The sequence below is a fragment of the Neofelis nebulosa genome, chromosome 14 (assembly GCF_028018385.1).
Source record: "Neofelis nebulosa isolate mNeoNeb1 chromosome 14, mNeoNeb1.pri, whole genome shotgun sequence".
Classification (NCBI taxonomy): domain Eukaryota; kingdom Metazoa; phylum Chordata; class Mammalia; order Carnivora; family Felidae; genus Neofelis; species Neofelis nebulosa.
The window spans coordinates 28,478,337-28,495,808 of record NC_080795.1 but is presented as its reverse complement, the minus strand read 5'-3'; the positions used below and the strand labels follow the sequence as shown (position 1 = coordinate 28,495,808).

The 17,472-nt window shown below is 44.5% G+C and overlaps 1 long non-coding RNA gene across 1 annotated transcript; it reads left to right on the top strand.

Annotated features, from left to right (window-relative positions):
• Positions 1-13,367: 13,367 nt before the first annotated feature.
• LOC131494871 (uncharacterized) lies at positions 13,368-16,968 on the top strand. Its single transcript, XR_009253619.1, has 2 exons — positions 13,368-13,914; positions 15,959-16,968. It is a non-coding gene; the product is annotated as an uncharacterized LOC131494871 (long non-coding RNA).
• Positions 16,969-17,472: the final 504 nt, after the last annotated feature.

Here is a 17,472-nt window from a genome sequence, read left to right as displayed (position 1 = left end):
GCCGAGATAAAAGGACAGTGGGGGTGGAGAGGAAAAAAAAAAAAACAAAACACCTCACCCTGGTTTAGGGAAGCAGGTGCACCCAATACAAACAATATCATTTCTTCTATTATTTGTAGGGTTTAGGAACAAAACAAAACAAAACAATACTGCAACCCTCCCCTCTGCGGTCGGGGGAGGGGGCTGCAAGGATGCTCAGTGCAACAAGATAAAAAAGATCGTTTCTCAGCATACGTAACAGCAGAGAAATGAAATTTAAAGCTAACAAACAAAAAGAAAATTTCCAGACTACTAGAAAATTAGGAATTTGGACCAAATCAAGTCAAAATGACACAAAAATGTTACTTGTGGGTGCGTTTGTGATCAGCCTCCATACGGCCGGCAGAATGAATGATGGGGGGGCACCCCACCCCCAACTACTCACAAGGCTATCTCCAGCTTTAAAACAATCAACTGAGGGACTGAGTGTTTGTGTTTGCATTTACTCAGGGGTGGGGGGGTGGGAGGGGGCGGCGGCAGCAGCAAGGACAAAGAGCTAAGTGGGAGGTGGGTGCATGGCAGGGCCTCAGGGCTCCGCACTGCTCGGGCCCCTTCTGAAGCCGGGGAGAGCCATGTGTCTACCTGGTCAAGTATGTTTGTAAAGCTTGTAAAAAGAGAGTATTATTATTTAAAATTTTGTTTATTTATTTTGAGAGACAGAGTGAGAGCACAAGCGGGATAGGGGCAGAGAGAGAGGGAGAGAGAAAATCCCAAGCAGGCTCCAAGCTTTAGTGTGGAGGCTGACGTGGGGCTTGGTCTCATGACCAGGAGATCATGACCTGAGCCGAAATCAAGAGCAGATTGCTTAACTGACTGAACCACTCGGGCGCCCCAAGAAATTATTTTCTTATGCTTAAAGTAGCCTCCAAAATTATATAAGCTTCAGGCCCTATAAATTCTGGTTGTACCTAAGTGGGCTTCATTAAGGTTTCTACTAAAAGTCCCCTCTTGCTGAGTGATAAATCCCTTCGGCTCTCAGGATGCAAGGATGACAACGACATATGTATAGTGTGTAGCTGAGGCTGCAAGTCCAAAGGGACAAAGCTGCCCTGGGGCAAAAAGTATTATTTGGGGAGTGAGAAGATTGAAAAGCTGTAACCTGTGGGACCTTGATGAGTTGAGGTCAGCGGTCCCCTTGCATAAGACTAGTAATGTGGACAAATGGCATCTTCCACTTGCTAAAACCTTCTGCAGCCTCTTCAGGGATCTGGGCTTGCACGTTGGTATTTTCTCATGTAGTATTTCACGATATTTTGGCCAAATAATTCCAAACTTGAAGAACCGCTCTTCATTTTGACCTCAGGGTTGGGTCCGGGTGATAGGCCTCAGTCAGGGTCCCCAGGCTGGCTCTGCCTAAGGATGCAGTCCAGTCGGGGGTCTAGGGGAGAGAAGATGATTTATAGGAGGGACTCAGGTGACTTCCCAGCAGAACTCAGGGGAAGAAGAAACAATAAGACAAGGACAACAGCCTTAGAAGACAATGGTTGTTTTGAACACAACGTGGTATCTGGCATCTAGATTTTCTTCCAGCTCCATCCCCAAGGGTCCACGTCGGGCCTGCAATAAAGAGGGTCCAGAATATTAAGAAGGCATTTCACTGAAATTATCGTATAGCACTGAGAACTCCAGGCTCAACTACAGTCCGGCATGATTTGGGATGAAGAATGTTTTCTCCACAGGTCACCGTCAAAGCCCGATGGAACAGTCCCTGCTCCTGCAAAGGGAGTCTTCTGAGTGCAAAGCATCTGGAAGGGATGCAGGGAAGACACGATGCTCCTGTGGTCTTGGCAGTGTTGTGGTGACAGGGACAACTTTGGTGGCAGCTGTTAAGTAGGAGAGAACAATATCACCTTGAGGCCAAAAGAACATGTGAGCCTTCTCTGGGCTACTAAAACAAACCAGCCAGTGGGGACCGGGGTTGAGAGGGGCCACCATAATCAGCACAAAACAATAGTTTAATAATACATAATCAAATTTATAATAATGTAATAGTTTATAATAGCATATGATTATGATGGGCCGGGCATCTGGTTTGGCTCTCTACATCCTTATTTCCTTTAATGTTCACAGCACAATAAAGTAGGTTCCATGATTATAGTTGCTCTACAGATGAGGAAACTGAGTTTCCAGAGAAAGTAACTTGCCCAGGGCTAGCACACAGCGAGTAAGTATTGTGAGTACAGCGAGTAATATTCTATCTGAATTTCGAGCCCCGCTTCTTAGCTTTTACGTACATGGTAGTGGGAGTAAGCGAAGCCAAAGAAGTAATGTTTTTATGCTCTTATTGTAAGTCTATTTTAACCACCGGATTGCTGGTGTAACCCGGAAAACATAATATGCCTGGAAAAATGAATCAGATTATGCATTCATTCTTCATTTATTCATTCAAAAACATTTCTTGAATGCCTAGAATTGAACTCGGGGCCATGCTGACTGGTGTCCTACTTTATGACATTCTCGTGTTAACATTCTAAAAAGTCTGTGTGATGATAGGCTCTTAAGTGTTTCCTATTACTATTTTGCTGCATTCCCCCCCTTCTGGGCAGTTGTATTTCTCATCGCCATAGCTTTTATCTAATTCAAGCTCAAGTAAGAACCACCTTCATAAGGTATGTTTATGCAGTTGGACAAAAGGCTGACCTTAGTTTATTTGTAGAAAGTCAGGCCAGATTGTGAAGGTTGAATTGTGTCTCTCTGACTGAAGGGAGGAAATTGGAAAAATGTTCTTCCAAAACGTGCTTACTGATTTACTGCCCTTGCATGTGCAAGAGTCAAGGTTTATTGTCTGCTGAGAGAAACTGACCGTATATAACTAAAGGCATTGGCCTCTACAGGTAACTTAAACTGATTGATATATCTGCCACGTTCCTAGCAAAGAAAAAGATATTCAATTTCATGAAGGTTGAGGATCCTTTTCAAGACACCATATCGGCCGAGAAGACAGAATCCATTGAACATATAATGCTTGAACCAGAAGTTCTACAGTTCAAAACTCAATGGCTGGTAAAGATTTGCCTGCTGAGTGAGAACATAGTTTGGCATTTCAGTTTTCCTATTGTTTATAACTTGTTTCATGGAATTGTTTGACTTCGGAAAGGTACACGTTGTGATTCTGACTATATATAAAACTAGCTGGGGGCGGGGGATGCAGGAATCATAAGCTGTGAGGGAGCCTATTTTGTTCTGGATAAAAATAGTTTCAGTCACTCGATTGCCTTGCAAGGAAAACATCAATTAGATTGAACAATGTTCCCTGCAGAATGTAGATGCCGCGTTGTCTCTGGACACCTCCTTTGAATCTGGTTTGGACTACGTCGTGTCTTCTGTTAGGAGGAAATTATCAACAACAAGAGGAAATCCTGTACTAGTATTGAATAGTCCTTATTTTAAAGGTACTTCCCTTCTTGTGGGAATTGTATGCAATCAGAACAACACTATAAAATGTCTGAATTATTTTACAAGGTTTGACTTTCAACCCCCCCCCCTTTTTTTTTAAAGATTGACTTATTGTGCTCAAGATACAGTCAATTGTTGGACTAGAGTGCATTCTTCTTGAGCTGCATGAACCTCATGAAGGTGGGGTGGAGGTTAAAACATCGGGCGCAGGAAGCAGGAGGTCCTTAGAGACACCCGAGTATTCTAGAGCACACAATGACTAATAAATGCTAAAATTACTCGGGAAAGAACACTTGAGTCAAAAACATTTGCCCCTTTCTGAGAAGAGTTGGCCTGTCCTCAAGCTGGAAGGAACTGGGTAAGCTTGCCTGTGATTCTCCACCAGTTCTTTTAGCTTAGCCAAATGATGGGACGGAACGGAAGCCGGGGTCCTGAAGACCTGGAGTGGAAAAAAAAATGTCAAACTTACTTTTCCGCTTTTGAAAGTCACTGATTATTATTACCTGCGGGTAGGGAGCTGCTCAGAAGCAGAAGGAGTCCAAGAGAATAGCCTTTACCTCAAAATCTCGTGTTCCCTCTGGTTCATGAAACCGATTAAGTGGTATGTGATAGGTGCCTGATGCAATGTTCTAGGTGCTGACCGCTATCACAGTGCTTCTCAGCCTTTCCTGCTGAATCACTCACAGCAAGGGGAGGATGAATTGGTATACCTGGAGGCCCTGGAGGGTTAGCTCAAAGCACCAGGTGCAAGCACAAACATTTACTGAGTTTTGCATGTTGTCTTAAACATTCATCATAAGACCCTTGTATTCTGCTCCATTTATAGATCAGTGTTGGTTTCAATACAAGTTTAATAGAACTCTCCGTGATGATGGAAATATTCTGTATTTGCACCGTCTGATGCCATAGCCACTAGCCACATGTGGCTATTGAGCACTTGAAATGTGGCTAGTGTGACAGAGGAACTGAATTTTAAAAAATGTGTATTTATTTATTTTGAGAGACACACACACACACACACAGAGAGAGAGAGAGAGAGAGAGAGGAAGAGAGAGAGGGAGAAGGACAATCTGAAGCAGGACCCGTGCTGTCAGCACAGAGTCCGAGGCAGGGCTTGATCCCGTGAACCAACAGATCACGACCTGAGCTGAAATCAAAAGTCTGTTGCTTGACCTACTGAGCAACTGAGCACCCAGGTGCCCCCTGAATTTTTACTTATATCTAATTTAAACTAATTTGAATAGCCACACATGGCTAGTGGCTGCCATATTGGACAGTGCGGCTGTAGACAGAAACAGTGCATTTAGCTACTGGCTTCATGGATTTCCTGGTACTAAAGTGTTATTTCTGAGAACAAGTACTCCCCTAATTCCTCAATTTGGATTGTTCATGAATAAATCCAGAAGGCCCTAATGCATCTGCGATGCTGGCTCTCCTGCCATTCTCTCTGTGGCTCTTGACTCTCAGGGGAGGGAAACAACACCACCACCAGGCGCTACTCACCTACGGTGAAACCTGCGGCTTCCCTGTGTCTCTGTCAGCACAACACTTTATGAGCCGCCTGGTCCCAGGCAGCAAGCCTGTGATTTCAGGAAACCTGAAGAAGCTCCTCAGGGCAGCATGGGTGATCCCTGCTTGGGCTGCTGCCCCAAACCTGAAGGCCTTGCAGCCTTGTTTTCCATTTCTCAGCGTGGGGGCACATTGTGTTTCTACCAGGGAACCCTGAGAAGAATAGTTCCCTGCCATTGTCCTCTGCAGAGAGCATCCTGCAGTTCCCACAGCGGGACCCGCTCCAAGCCCAGCGCCTGCCAAAATCCTTCTGGCTTCTAACCTCTTTTTAGCAGTTGTGTTGAAGTTTCCCTTCACATCCCTTTGCTAATGGAACCTGACAGTCCCAACATCACATTATCTTTACACAGGACCTTCCCAGGTTCTCTTGAGCCACCTGCAGGATTTCTTTCTCTTTTTACCAGTTCTGTAAGTTCTTTATAACTCCCAGCCCCCACATCATAAGGGTAAGCTTAGTGTGAAGAGCCCAGAGATATTTCATGCTCTCCACTTTCTTTTTTAATTAAAAAAACTTTTTAAAAATATAAATTTTTTATATTTATAAAATATTTTTTATATTTTAAAAATATAAATTTTTAAATTTATAAATGTTTATTTACTTTTAAGAGGGAGAGACAGAGCACGAGCAGGGAAGGGACAGAGAGAGGGAGACACAGGATCCGAAGCAGGCTCCAGGCTCTGAGCTGTCAGCACAGAGCCCGACGCGGGGCTCGAACTCACGGACCCGGAGATCATGACGTGAGCCGAAGTCAGACGCTTAACCCACTGAGCCACCCAGGCACCCCTCGTGCTCTCCACTTTTTGAACAATTTTCAGTGAATATGTAGTGTACTCCAATTTCTTCCCAAGTCTCAGGAATAGGGTATTCCGGTTAACAAACAATTTTAGCTTACTGAGAGTAACTACACCTGTCAAATGTGGGTTAACTAATTTTCAGAAAATTCAGCACAATGAAGTAGTGTTAACAATGAAGCTATTCTAAATGTAATGCAATCTTTCTTTGGTGACTTAGAAGGTACATCAGCGTCTTGCAATGCCTTAAAGTCACCATTATGAACAGTAATCACCCTTCGATTGTACAGCACAGAATAATTATGTTCATCTTAGTTTTCTAGTAGATTGGATTCAAGATAAACAGACCTTTGCTGCAAATAAAACAGTTTCTAATTTTATTTCTAATAATGATCACATTTTATTTTTTTGGACTCCATGTGAGTTAAATTTATTATGTTACATGATCACGTAATGTTATCCATATGGAATATTTAAAATTTAGTTGTATATTCCATACATTCTAAAAACCTGAAAACATTCCATTTATTTATTTATTTATTTATTTATTTAGAGTGCTAGTGGGGGAGGGGCAGAAGGAGAGGGAGAGAGAATTTTTTTTTAAGTTTATTTATCTTGAGAGAAAGAGAGCAAAGAAGCAAGGGGGGCAGAGAGAGGGAGAGACAGAGAATCCCAAGCTGGCTCTGCACTGTCAGTGGGGAGCCAATGTGGGTCTTGAACTCACCCACAAACTCCAAGATCATGACCTGAGCTGAAGTCGGACACTTAACCGACTGAGTCACCCAGGCGCCCCAGAAAATATTCCTTTTAAATACAGGTGTGTTTGGGGCGCCTGGGTGGCTCAGTCGGTTAAGTGTCCGACTTCGGCTCAGGTCATGATCTCACGGTTTGTGGGTTTGAGCCCCGCGTCGAGCTCTGTGTTGAACGCTTGCTCAGAGCCTGGAGCCTGCCTCGGATTCTGTGTCTCCTTCTCTCTCTGCGCCTCCCAGTGCTCACACTCTGTCTCACTCTGTCTCTCAAAAATAAATAAATGTAATAAAAAAATTTAAATAAAGGTGTGTTTGAGGCAACAGGTGTAATCCAGAAAGTTGAATATAAACCAGGCTTTTAAAGAATGACTTGTATAAGAAAATTCATTTGTATAAATATGAATGCATTCCTCATAATAAACATGGAAAGCACAGACTTGAAAAAAATCTATAACCTCATCACAATAAATAACTGTGTGATTTTTCTCTTAGTCATTTTTCTATGCATGTATATGTAAAGAGGTTTTTTTTTTATATATTTACAAGACGGAATTCTATGAAATATGCTTTTATATCATGCTTTGCTATTTAAGATTTTGCTATGTCATTGAAGTCATAGAAAACAATTTTAAATTGAAACAGCATGATTTATGTAACTATTTCCCTTCTTTGACATATAGTTATTTCCATTTTCTCATTATAATGTATAATGATACTGTGAACATCCTGTTCGCAAATTTTTTAACCAATCTTATTTTCTCAGCATGTATCCTGGAGATATCATTTGCAAAGAATGGGAAACATTTTCAAAGCCCTTGACTTGTATTGCACCGTTGCTTTCTAGAAAGATTGTACCAGTTTACACTTCCCTCAACAGCACGCGATGGTGTCTCCTAGCGCCCCCTGCAGGCCTGTGCTTGAGGAGGCAGTGTAGCTGGTGGTGGGAGCTGAGCTGTGGAAACTGAGGGGGTCTCTTATACACTAGCTGTGGGGCTTGAAAGAAGTTATTTAATTTTGCTGAACCTTGGTTTCTCAAATGTAAGTGGGATGGCATGAGGACAAGTTGAGTTGGTAATAAATCATTTAGCATATTATTCAGTACATAGTAAGCACTTAATAAATGTTGGCTATCCAGATAGTCGGTAGTTAAAAGGTCTATCTCACTGTTGTAATGGGCAATATGATATCTCATATGATTTTATTTTGTATTTTAAAAATTAGAATTAGTAATGATATTTTTATTTTTTTATTTTTTTAATTATATTTTTTTATTATCACAAAAGCAGTCCTAGAAAAATAAGAAAATACAAATCAGCACAAGAGGGGAAAAATATTCATAATCTCAACAATTTCAATTTCTTTAAAAATTTTTTTACTGTTTATTTATTTTTGAGAGAGAGAGAGAGAGAGAGAGCTCGAACAGGGGAGGGGCAGAGAGAAAGGGAGACACAGAATTCGAAAGAGGCTCCAGGTTCTGAGCTGTCAGCACAGAGCCCAACGTGGGGCTTGAACTCATGAACTGTGAGATTATGGCCTGAGCTAGTCGGAGGCCCAGCTGACAGCCACCCAGGCACCCCAACAATTTCATATTTTTCATGTCTTTGTCTTTGCAATTTTTCAAGAAGGGAATGTTATTTTATTGACAGCTTTCTTAATTTATTCCCTGGTTGCTGTACCTTTTTATGTTGTTACTTTTGTTCTATTTTCTCATAATTTTCATTTATGACCATGTTTTAGAGGGTGAGAGGGTTAAAAAAATCTTCCCACTTTCTTCCAGGTGGGCAGGTTTACTGTTTCAAGTGGCCCTGCATTTGTGTGCCAGGATTCATGTGTCTGCCTCCAGTCTTATTGGTCCTGATGTAGAGAAAATTCCTCCCTATTCTGGCAATCACTTCAATGTGCCTCAGTTTTCACTGTGTTATGCTTTCTTTTCCTCCCAATTCCTAACGGCTTCCCATCCCCGCCTCCCATGACTCACCTCCCACTGCTTCACTGGGGAGTCGAGAGAGGCTGTCTCTGTTAGTGCGTGGGGGCCTGTGCTGGCCTGGAGAGGACATGTCCCAGCTAAGCGGCACCCTCTCCTCAGCTCTAGCTTGTGGTTGCTGTGTGGGAAATCAAATTTTATAAGAGACTGGAAATCTAGATTTGTGTGTGAAGTTTCATGATTTTAAAATGTTGACTTAAATATATTTAAACATATGATCGGTGATGGCCAAATAAGACAGATCCGTGGGCTACATTTGGCCCACAGGCCATGGTTGGTTACCGCTAGATGAGTCTGGGAGGCCACAGTGCTCCAGGCGGGGAGTAAAGAGGGTCTGAGTCTGCACCCTACATCCTGGTGAGGAGAGCTGTGCTGTCTGTAAGGAACCTCCTTCTTGTTCTCAGCATAGGAGAAAAGCTGGAGGAAAATTGTATTGGATCCTTGCGAGATGAGATTTTCCTGATATCTTTACACAGTTGAGAAAATATTTTTCTCTTGTCAGCTGTCATACTTCCCCAACTCTACACAGACTGAACCGGCAGACTGGATGATGGGTGAAGACAGAGCTGGGACTTTGCCCATCTTCATTTGCTGCCATGTTTTGAAGCACTGGTGAATGGGAGCCTGTATCATGATGGTGCCCATGGGATTTTTAATTTATAGAAGTGACTGAGTGACAGCACAGACAGACGAATGCCATTGAAAGAAGATTTTTGTTTTAAATATAATTTATTGTCAAATTGGCTAACAGTGTGCTTTTGGTTTTGGGGGTAGATTCTCGTGGTGAAAGAAGATTTTTATTACCTATATTTCCTAAGAGGAGGAGGCCTGCCACGCTTTGCATGGCCACGTGGGGATTCACCAGTGTTGGTGCGTATGAAAGGTGTGTTCCTATTATCTTAGGAATTGACCAGCCCAGGGAGGGGCAGTCTCTCCCTGGCTAATTAGGCCCCCGAAAATGTCAAGGCATCATAAGACATAGAAAATAAACAATAAGATTAATATAGAGTTCCATCAGTTCTAGAAGAAGCCTGGATTGACCAAAAAAAGGTTAATTGCTGAGAGGCCCAAGTGTATTGTGTATCTTGTAGGTCTTACTTCATTTAGGTTTGATCATGAGAATAGATCAGTTCTTGTGCAATTTGGAGTCAGCCTCATTTCCTGGTTCTCACACACCAGCCTGACATTGTTGTGTTTGGATTCACAACACGGCCAGGGGATGTTTACATCCCCACCCAGACAGCTGTGCTCATTGAAAGAGAAGGAATGATGATGGTGTTTATTTCTAGAACAGTAAAACACTGAAACCCCTGGTCTCTAAAAATAGGTCACAATTTTACTTAGAGGTGAACTGGAACTGTTTACCCAAACTCAGCACTGTCTGACAATGGTTTTCCAAAGTTCGTGTTAGTTGAAAAATGGTCTTAGATTATTGTTAAAGTTTCAAAAATGGCAGGTATTGGAAATTCTGCAGAATTTTCTTTTCTAATCAGAAAATGTGGAGGGACAGCTGGGTGGCTCGGTCGGTTAGGCGACCGACTTCGGCTCAGGTCATGATCTCACGGATTGTGGGTTTGAGCCCCGTGTCGGGCTCTGTGCTGACAGCTCAGAGCCTGGATCCTGCTTTGGAGTCTGTGTCTCCCTCTCTCTGACCCTCCCCGGTTCCCTCTCTGTCAAAAATAAATAAACATTAAAAAAATGAAAAAAAAGAAAATGTGGAATCATGGTTACGGAGTAGTTTCATGTAGTCACTCTAAATTAGCCAAGTCTGGGGAATCATGGATATAGCTGGTCCTGTTCTCATAATCAGAATTGCTTCATAATGGCTGGACTCTAACCCTGAAATGTTTTCAATGTCACTTTAATCCTAACCATATTGGCTGATTTAGGAATAAGCTAAAGGGTGCAGGGAAGTGTACTTGACCAGTAAAAGGCCATTTCTGATGGTCCTAGGCAATCGAGATAACACTTTTCGGGGTTGATTTTTAAAATATTGCACAGTTTTCACCCTGCAACTCTCAGGGTAAAACATAGTTCTGTGGACAAGCTGAGGTCTCAGGGAAAAGCCTCAGGTTGGGGGTTCTTTGTGTAACAGCAGCATCTTTTCACACACAGGTTAACACTTCCTAGACCTAGCTTCAACCTTCCCACCCCCTACAGCTGTATTTCTCACATCTCATATATTGCTCTCATTATTTTAAGATCGTATATTGGAAACACAGTAAAAGAAAATTTTGATTGGTCTCAGGAAATTAAGTTTATTAGACAGGAGCAACCTCTCATTAAAATACCAAAAGTCATGAAAAAAAATTAAAAACAAACTTTTAAAGACCCTCAAACATGTTTTCCAATGTTTTCATTCCTTGGCCTGCAGAAACAGTGCTGTGAAGAGGTTCAGATTTCCATTATTCACATGCAAATGGAATCCTAGAATACTGCCTGAATTTAAATTAATTCTTGGCTTCCTTGCTGATTCAGGTTATCTAGGTGGCACAGACTGCTAGTTGCCTACTCAGGATCTAGTCTCTCCTTCTTCCTGAGTGACAGATTTTTCACTGAGCACATTGCTGCTTAGCATAAGCCACATTTCCAGATCCCCTTGTGGCGTGGAATGGCCAATTAGTTCCAAGTAGAATTTGTTGAGAGGGTCTTCTAGAAAGTGCCCCTGATGACCAGGACAGATGGAGGCAGGGCATTTTTTCTTGCCCATCCTTACTTCCTCACATGCCTACCTGGATCACGGACTGGATGGCTAGAGCTTTGGTAATATATTTGGTTTTGAAGTGACCTTACAGATGGAGGGTCCTGTGTTAGGAATGGTGGAGCAGGGAGATAGGAGTGTGGGTCCTTGATGGTTCTGTGGTTCCACTAACACCACTGCAGACTGCTTATTCCTGGACTTTCTTCCTGTAAAGGAATAATAAGCTTTTATCTGGTTTAAGCCACGAGTCCTATTTGATTTACTGTGTTAATTAGTGCTGGCCCTGTTCGTATGACTGAGGGTTGAATATATTCGAGAATTTCACTTATCTAATGTGTAATTAATGCTTGTTGAAAGCAAATGCTTCCTGGACTAAATGTGATGTTTATATAAAAGAATTTTAAAAACCCAGGTGCCAAAGAGAGAACTTGACTTTTAAAAGCTTCTGCTAAGAAATCATATTCTCTAATTTCCCTAGATAGCAGGAAAACTGTACACACGCGCACACACACACACACACACACACACACTGACAGACACACACACACAGAGACTTGTTGGCTTTCAGCACAGCAGACCTGTGTTTGAATTCAGGGCTATGCCTCTGATCACCTATTTAGTATCAGCTGCATGACTTTGGGCAACTTACTTACCTTGTGAATAGCCTCTTTGTTCTTCACCTACAAATTGGGGAAGAGTAGGTACCTCACATCTGTAGGACAGTTAAGTGAGATCATATGTGTACAGCAGAAGCCAGTAAAATATAGTGGGCTGAGTTGACATAATAGAGCATGGGAGAAAATTTTAGAGAGTTGAAGGGAGGAACAAAGTTCCCCAAATAGACTCAATCGCCCTTTTCATCAGACTTCTGCATCAATATTTTAGTTGTTCTCTCAATTCTCGTCCCTTGCTCTGGGGACGCAGCCTTTGCACCGTTACCTGGTCGATCTTCTGAGGCCTGTTTCTGCTTTATGAACCTGTAGCAGCCTGGCATCTGGGACACTGTGAGATCTGGTCAGTCCTTTGGTCTCCAGTATCATATCTAGCCCTTCAGAACCTAAACTTCCTGTTTTAAGTGTCCCACCTTCTTCCTAGTTCACAGACATTTCCATCACTATCTGGGATACCTTGGGCCAATCCTCTGTCCTTGTAAACCTACAAAGCCAACTGAAGCCCAGCGTCAGCTGCTGTCATTTCCCTGCCCATGAACTATGAAATGTAGTTGGTTGTTTGTTGCCTTATATTATTCTCTGAAGTGTGAAAGTTCCCCTGGCTTCCTCCCTGCATCCCCCGCCCCCCCACCACTCTAGCCCAAGAGCTGGTTTTATTTGCACTTGTCTCTGTTAGCAACATATTAGTTGCATGTTTGATCCAAAAACAATTATGGCGGGCTGTTCACAGCCCAGGAGAGGCCAGCAGACTACCTCTCCAGCTGCTCACAGAGAGGCGTTGCCTATAGGGATTTCCCTTCAATCCTTCAATCTTCAGGGCAAAGGAGCCTAATTTTATTCATTTTCTCACTCAGTTAATGTTGACTGCGTTTACCATAGGCACTAAATTCTTCAGTAGACCCAGTCTCTCAAAGGCAGACTTACAGTAACCAAGTTATTTGTAAATTAAGTAAACAAGTCAATTGAAATTAAGAAGCAGAATCACTGAAGGATCTAGAGTGGAGTTCTTGACCCTCAGCGGCACGCTCTCCCATCTCCCACCGTGGGCCTATGGGAGGGTCCTGATTATCAGCAGAGGTTGCTTGGTGAGTTAAAGAAACAGCGTGTTTCATGCCTTGGGCTCCAGTCAGCCTGATGCACCTGTCTTCCCATGGAGCTCTGCATGCCGCTGGATCACATAAGCCAGTGCTGAGTACAGGCCATCCTCTCCCTTGTCAGGAATGGCCACGGTCCTGTGGCCGGTTAACCAGCCCTGCTGCTTCTCTACCCAGCACTGCAAATGATCGGCATATTCAGGGAGGTGTTCTGACTCATTAAAGTACTTGGCCTATTTTTCCGGGTACTGGGTTTATATTTTCTCTCTCGAAGTCTCTCTGACATCTTTGTTTTAAAGTTTCTTCGGTGTGCATCTAAATACGGACAACAGCATTCTCTGAGTGCTGCCGCGTCCTGTCTCCCTACAGACAGCATGGAGTGTTTCCCTAGATTGAAGACTGGATCGAAGAAGGGCGGCCTTCAGAAGATTTACACCCTGAAGACCGTTCTGTTTCACCCGAAAATGAAAAAAACAGTGGCTGTGTCTTCGGATATTAGTGAATTCTAAACGATTTTACTTGAAAAATGGAGCTAAGCTACTATTACCGTTGCTCACTCGCTGGCTGTCCTATCCTTCCTGGGGTTCTCCTCTTTATGTTCTGGGCCACATGTGCAGGAACGTGGGTTCAAGATACAAGAGTCCCGGGGACCACGTCTTGGATTATGATAGGCGTACGCAGCTCTCAAAGGAAAACCTCCCAGACTCATCTGGAGCATCTGTGCTTTAGTGGCTGCCACGGAAGCGCTTTAGCAGTTTCTCTAAAGGAAGGGGGACTTGTGGATTTGCGTCTCGACCCGAGGCTGTGACGCCACCGCCAATGTATCACGTAATGCCTTTGGCTGGGGATCACGGCAGCCTCTGTGACCGAGGTGGCGCGCTGTCCTCTTGCTATGGTTTCGAACAGGACGTGACCTCCGGTAATTTAGCAGCTGTTTCTATTTCTCCTTCCTTGAGACCGCTCATCCTGCCTCTAGCCGGTTGCCTGGGAGGAAAGAGAGAGGAAGGAAAATACAGAAAGATGGAAGGGAGTTCCTTCCCCACACTGAGTGGCCCGTCTCCTTCCTCGGAACACTCGAGGATTCGAGGATTCGTTTCGATGTGTCCTGCCCGTCGCCACCCCCACCCCCGTGCGTTTCCCCTGCCTCCGCCCCCTCCAGCTTCATCACAGCTGGCCACACAGACCTCCCAGCTGCAACTCTAGCCCGCCCCGCCTCCTTCCCAGAACTGTCTGGGCTGTAGGCAGGAAACGATTAAGCAGCCCCCAGTGCTCCCGGCCCACACTGTCAGGGGACACATCCAGACACCGTCCCCACCCTGCTCACCGAGGATGCACGTCCCTCTGCCGACTGCTGAAGTGCCTCATGGCTTGGGGACTGCGGCAAACCCTTCCTGTCTCCCTCCCTCCCGTCTGCTGGGGAAGGACACTGGCAGCTGACTTTTGCAGATCTGAGTCTGTCCTCCACTGGGGGTCCTGGTTTCTTTTTTTTTTTTGTTTTTTAATTTTTTTTTTTAACGTTTATTTATTTTTCAGACAGAGAGAGACAGAGCATGAACGGGGGAGGGGCAGAGAGAGAGGGAGACACAGAATCCGAAACGGGCTCCAGGCTCTGAGCTGTCAGCACAGAGCCCGACGCGGGGCTGGAACTCACGAACCGTGAGATCATGACCTGAGCCGAAGTCGGACGCTTTACCGACCAAGCCACCCAGGCGCCCCTGGGGGTCCTGGTTTCTAAGTTGGCCTTTGGGACCTTAGAGCAGTGACCGTAGAGAATTCTGAATCCAAGCAACTTCCCGATTCTGCAGGGTCAGGGGTGGCTTGCAGCGTGTTTTGCGGGAGGCTTTGACTGTCCTTCCAAGTCTCCACAGCACTTACATTTTTTGATATACGTAACTGACACTTTCTCAATCCTTTGTAAAGTACTAGCTACCTTCAGCTTTTCTAGCCCTCTTCCAACAAAATTGCTGCCCCTAAGCCCTTCTTGAACTGTCATTCTGGAGTCACCATTCTGAATGGGACTCACCTTACTGTTTCCCCAAACCCAAGCCCTGACCAGTGCCCTCACACATGCATCCAGCCCAGCTATCAGGGCTCTGGCCGCGATGGGCCCTGGCTTCCCATTTTCGAGGGCTCTGCCCTGGGATCTGCTGTGGGATCATTGTTCCGATCACTCCTGTTTGTCAGATCTGGTGATTTGCCTGCACTGTGCCCACGCTGTGCTCAGTCTTTCCATCCTGAGACTCAGTAACAGTTGCCTGTACTTCTGAACCAGCTGGCTGGGGTGGGGTTGGGGCGCACAGGAAGGATACAGAGTTGGCATCTCTTCAAGCCGACGATCTTTAAATTCTGCTCAACGCTTATTTAGTGGGGACAGGGACAGTATGGAAAAGAGCCGTTTCTGATTTTTACTTCAGAACCTTGTTTCCTTTTGTGGCAAGGGACCCAGTTTACCTTTGACCGTTCTGTAATGAGTCTGGAGTGGTGGTCTGAGTTCCAATGGGCCACACTTGCAGATATATTCCAGTAAGATCTTAGCATTCCTTGTAGCTGAAGCTCCAGACAGCTTAACAGGGCTCTGGGCCTTTCCAAATATCTTTGGCACCTGGACATACCTCACCCATCGCCAGGCTGTCTGCAATATGTCATGCCAGCCTCTGTCTGTGACTCCAGCTTGTTCAGTTTTCCCATGTAAAACACCTTGCCAACCCACTAGCCTTGAGATGCAACTAGCACGTTGCAAAAGAATCGTAGCTGTTGAAAATGAGGAAAAATTTCGACATAGAGTCTGTTCTCTGGGGCCCAGCGGAGTTGCTTCTCCAGGGCTTTCGCTGGTCCAGATGACAATGACCCTTCAAATGAGACTTCCATCTGATCCCTCAGGGCATTTTTCTATGCTCGTAAATTTTGCTATCAAGACAATTGCAGGGAGGGAAAAAAAGCGCATTTTTTTGTTTCTTCTCCAGGAAATTGATTTTGACATTTCCACTCTCACGGGAAGATTCTGATGGAAGACATTCCATACAGCTGAATGACTGTGTGACTTGAGGTGGACTCAAAAGTCCTCGAGAAAATAAATGAAGTGACCAAGGTCCTTTGAGGAAGAATCTATTTTACGAGAGTCTTCCAGACTTTGAAAAAGGCACAGGTATAACTGGTGTCAGGGGGCCCAACGGGGTCACAGAACGTGACCAACTGCATTTGGGATCTTCTCACGTTGCATGCAAGGTCGGGAGCCAGACTCATCATCCTGCCGTTTCCTCGCTCAAGGACCCCTCTCGCAGGATGTGATGAGAAAGTGCAGAGGCCCCGGGGGGACACCACCAGCATGTGCATCTTGGTTCCACCAGGAAAATGTCCCTTGTTCTGTGCTCCTAGAGACGTATGTCCAACCTCAGCTAAGGCAGGTGCGCATTCTATTGCAATTAGACATGCGTGCTTTCCTTTTCCACTAGCGTGTGCACTTTGAGGGCAGTGACCGTTTCTTTTACTACCGTCCATCCCATGACAGGCGCTTAGAAATGGTCTTTGCCCTCCCTTATTCTACGTGCAATATTAAGCTGTCAGTTCAGCTCATTGCAGCCCTAAGGAAGAGACATAATTAGCCCATTTTGCAAAGGAAGAGATTGAGGTTTAAGTTCTTCAATTACTCACCCCAAGACCTGCAGTTAGCACGTGGGAGAGCCAGACCCCGGAAAATGACCCCTACATCTATTCCAAAACCCAAGCCCTTGGGCCTGCTTGTCCAATCATGAACAGTGCTGGGAGTACATTCAAATTGTGTGGTTGACTGAGGGAATGTGTTTCTTTGTCACAGGCTTGGCTAAAAGTGTTCCATCCATCGTCTTCTAACTTCTCTGATAATCACAATGTATTCCTTTCATGCTGTTGTCTTCTGAGGCCCAGAGATTTTTCTCCCCATCAAATGTATCTCTTTCCCAAGAAGCTCTTACCAAATAAAGGACATTTAGTTGTTCTCATTTCTACTTTTCTGACCACACTTTTAAAAATTTCTTTCTCCAAGCATTTCAAATCAGTTCTGGATAAAAATATACAGCTTTCTGAGAAATGTGGCAATTTTGGCCCCTGTGGGAAAGTGTGACTTTGGCCTCCAGTCACATCTTTTATGGCCTCAGAGGGATGCTTAATGTGGGAGGCAGCATGGGCTATTGCTCTACTGAAAATATAATCAGGCGCAAGTGGGAATTAAATATGACTGTATTGTTTCCAGACCATCAGAGACAGTCACACATGTCTTTATTCATGGGATCTATTGGGGTTGTGAGTTTGGGGGGACGATGGGGTGTGGGGAGCGAGAGTAGTGGATGCTGAGTTAGCAGACCCCAGTTGTACATGTATTTTAGTGAGTTCGAAAGAGTTCTGCTTTGGCTTCGTGTGCTGACACACCCCGGGGTGAGGTGTGGAAAAATCATCATGGCTCAGTGGCTGGGGGTTTCAGAGGTAGAACGAGACACATGGG